The sequence below is a fragment of the Dasypus novemcinctus genome, chromosome 7, assembly GCF_030445035.2.
Source record: "Dasypus novemcinctus isolate mDasNov1 chromosome 7, mDasNov1.1.hap2, whole genome shotgun sequence".
NCBI lineage: Eukaryota > Metazoa > Chordata > Mammalia > Cingulata > Dasypodidae > Dasypus > Dasypus novemcinctus.
In genome coordinates this window covers 83,371,948-83,375,861 of record NC_080679.1, presented here as the reverse complement: position 1 = coordinate 83,375,861, position 3,914 = coordinate 83,371,948, and the positions used below count along the sequence as shown (strand labels likewise).

The 3,914-nt window shown below is 42.2% G+C and overlaps 1 non-coding gene across 1 annotated transcript; it reads right to left on the bottom strand.

Moving 5' to 3' along the window:
• Nucleotides 1-1,700: 1,700 nt before the first annotated feature.
• On the bottom strand, nt 1,701-1,808 carry LOC111765579 (small nucleolar RNA SNORA76). The gene has a single exon (XR_002797880.1). It is a non-coding gene; the product is annotated as a small nucleolar RNA SNORA76 (small nucleolar RNA).
• Between the last annotated feature and the right edge of the window lie 2,106 nt (nt 1,809-3,914).

Here is a 3,914-nt window from a genome sequence, read left to right as displayed (position 1 = left end):
CAAGGGAAAAAAGTAGAATCAGTAAACAAAACAGGTGGCCAACTAGCAGAGATAAGTACAGATCTAGAGTCCAGGGGGAAAGCTAAATACGCAGTTAGACTTGGAAGTCAAATGCTGACTTGTGTAGAAACATCAGGGCAGCTCTTCTTAATTTTGTCAAAAGTCTCTAAGATAATTTTCATTGGCCCAATTGGAAGCAACTTATAAGTATGAGGGCTTTTAAAAACAGGGCCAAAATCCATTCTCCTTGTTAAAATCTTTTTTTTTTTTTTTAACTAGGTAAACATCTAATTTATTTCTACTGAACCCTGCTTAGAAGGCCCTCACCCACCAACAGCGTTCACTTACTCGGCTCTGGACCAGCCCTGTTCAGAGCAGCAATTTATGTACTCCTCACCCCAACACCTCCCTATGAAGCAGTGTTACTGGATTTTGTCTAGGCTCTTGGCTATGCTGCTGAAATGAATTTCAAGAGCACATCAGTTGAGTTAGGCCAGTAATTTATTCAGGTAGGGAAGGAAGAGAGATGGGAGAAAATAACAGATCATGGGTCCCAGGAAGAGAGGAAGGGGCTGAAAAGTGATAAAGAGGGCTGATTTACAGATCACAGTTCCCCATTATGTGCTATGCAGGGCCCAAGAAGGCAGCCAAAATGGGGGTTCCAAGGCGAGATAGAATTCAGGCCTTGTCTCTACTTTTTGAACCATTAATTATTCCACCCCTTTGCTAATGGCAGGGGAGGAGTTCCAGCTGTTTGCTGTTCTGATTGATTACCCCACCCATCAATCCCCCATGAGGGCCCAAGGATAAAGTCCTTGGGGAATATCCAGGGCTACTCCTGGCTTCCGGAGGAAATCTTGCTCCAAATGGCAGAATCGTGGAGAGGGTCTTCCAGCAGCCATCTTGGGGTTTTTGATGTCCCCGTGGACTTATTGCCAGGTTCCAGATCCATCTCTTGATTCTCCATCTTACTAGCCAGCTTCAGTAGGTGTTATGATCCTCAGTCCAAATTTAAAGAACTGAGTCTAGTTGTTAAATGCCTCATTCGTTCATCCTGGTCTTTCCACAACATGCTCAGACTTGTACTTGACACACATTTCCCTTGAGCCTAGATGTAGAACATGGACTATTAAGTGATTTTGTGATAATTTACGTGCCTACTTTGGTGCCCAGCCGCATACAAAATCTACTTCTCAACCACCTTGTTACCATGAGCCTATTAGACTCAAAGCTTTGGCCACACATGCCTGACAAGACTGTATCCAAATAAGCAGTGTGGCCTGATGGCAGTTTTCCTAAATAGGTCATGGCAGCACCTTTGCCAGATGAGTTAAGCACATCACACAGCTCATGCCGGAAGCCAGTTTGCCAAGTAGACCATGCGTTTATGCTGCTCAAGGCCCAAGCCCAATTTTCTACATCCTTCCCCGTCCACCCCCCCTCCCCTGCAGACCTCCCAAGTCACTTAACAGAACCTGCACATCTCTTACTCCTCTTCCTGGAGGGAAGACAGCGTGGGGCTCACGGTGAAGGCACAGCAGCAAGCCCTCGGTGCAAGTCGAAGAGGACAGAAGGACGGAGGGGCACAGTGACCTGAGCCTGTCCTCTCCCCAGACATTCCAGCCCTGGGCGGGTGTAAGGGCGGAGGCCTCGGTCTTCGCACGCCCTCTGCTTAGTTTCTCCCATCTGCAGCTCCGGCTGCCTCGCGCTCCGGGTTAAGGGTGCCACCCGGTAGGGTCCAATGGCCCCAGTTATGCGCAAGCGCGTGCTCTGGCGCTGCAGCTTAAAATCGCTTTGAAATGCCACAATTTTACTGTAGTAGAAGTGATCCATGTAAGGTACATAGATGGAGATATATATATATAGTGATTAGAAGAGATCTAAGGGGATAAATAGTCCTTCCCTCACTTACTGTCCTTGGACCAGTGGCATCAGCATCTCCTTGGAACTTGATAGAAATGCAGTTCTCTGGTTCCACCTCATTAGAAGGAATTAGAGGGACCCAGCAATCTGTGTTTTAACAAGGCCACCGGGTGATTCTGATGCATATTAAGGTTTGAGAACTATTAAACTAAAGAAACTTCTTTCCTCCTGTCCCCCCATCCCCCTGGCCCAGTCGCTTTTCCCTTCCTCTGATGGTGACTCCAGGACTTACAAACCTGCGCTCCCTTCCATGAACACCCAGGTGATCCTGTACCACCTACCATACTGATTAGGAACATTCTACTACAAAGGTTCTCAATTTGTTCCAGGACCATTTTACATTTCTAAAATCCTGGAAGACCTGGACATGCTTTTGTTTACTTGGGATATATCAGCTGATGATTACTGTGTTAGAAAAAACACCTGAAATAATTTAAAAATATTTGTGACAGGACTAGGCCCCATTCCTAGCCCCCAAAACAGCCACAACTTGCAGAAGCTGTAAGTTTATTACTAACCTGCCCCATTGTGGAAGTGTGACCAGCCACATGACATAGAACAGCCCCCCACCCTGAGCATACATGTCCAGATACAGTTCATTTCCTCAGGAGAATAGACAAAGAAGCCACCTGACCCCACCAACCCCTCCCTCATCCCTAGAATTCACTGCCCCTAGCCCCCCACCCCCTAGCCATCCCTACAGGCCCTCAGGTCTTACCCACGCCCCAAGCCCCTCCCACTAACTAAGCATGTTCCTGTCTGTAGATGTACTACATAAATTAATGCCCGCCTCTGCCAGAGGCCGCCTGGAGTTTACCCCTCCATTGGGAGAGCTTCCCAATAAATCCTTGCCTGCAATCACTGGTCTTGGCGTCCCAATTGTCTCACCCTGACATCTAACAATTTGTAATTGAAATTATTTAAAATAACAAAAATAAACCAATTCCATGTAGAAATGTAATCTCTTTTTGGTGAAAGTTTCCAACATTTTCCCTGAAAAAGAGAAAAGAGTAGATTGTTTTACATTTTTGCAAATATCTTTGATATCTGGATTAATAGAAGATATTTGGGTTTATATTTCTTTCTGCATTTAAAGTGCAAAAATATATTGTTTTGGTTGAAGTATATGAAGAAAAATTGGCCTCTCTTAGATATGTAATTGGAAAAAGAAAGAGTATGCTAATAGCCTTTTCATATTATTGTTGGCCATTCTTTATATTCTAAAAGTCTACAAGGGGTAGTTTTTAAAGATTACTAGCAAAATGAAATCTGAAATAATATCAATGAACTTTTTTATAATCTCCAATTTTTATTACTAAATTCAACAAAATTATGTTAATAAACATAATCGGAACAAGCAACATATGAAAAAAGAAAATTATTTTAAAATTGGTACATGTGTATTAAAGGTATACGTAGGGACAATTAATATAAAGAATCAATATACTCATAACTTTTTGTCATTTCATCATTGTAACTATACAAAATTTATGAGAAATAGGAATCTTCATATTAACCATCTATAGACACTTTCAATGAACCCTGTGGATATCAATATTTAAAGTTTTTAAAAATATATTTTTATTACAGAAGTTGTGAACTTATAAAACAACCATGCACACATGTAGAATTCTAATACAACAACCCTTCACCAACACACCACACCACTGTGGAACATTAATTACAGATTATAGGTAATATAATATCATCAAGCTATTACCATTAACTATGATCCATAGTGTATATTTGGAATATTTTCCCATACCCCCCTATTATTAACACAATACATCTTTGGCATTGATGCAAGAATATTACAGTATTGCTGTTAACTACAGTCCATAATGTACATTAATTGTAGTTTTCCCATGCTTCTCTACACTCCCACCACCCTGCAATAGTAACAAGCATCCGTTCTAGATCACAGAAGGACATTTGTAATAATGACCACAACTCTCATCCATCTCTGGGTTCACCGTGTTACTCAGTTCCTA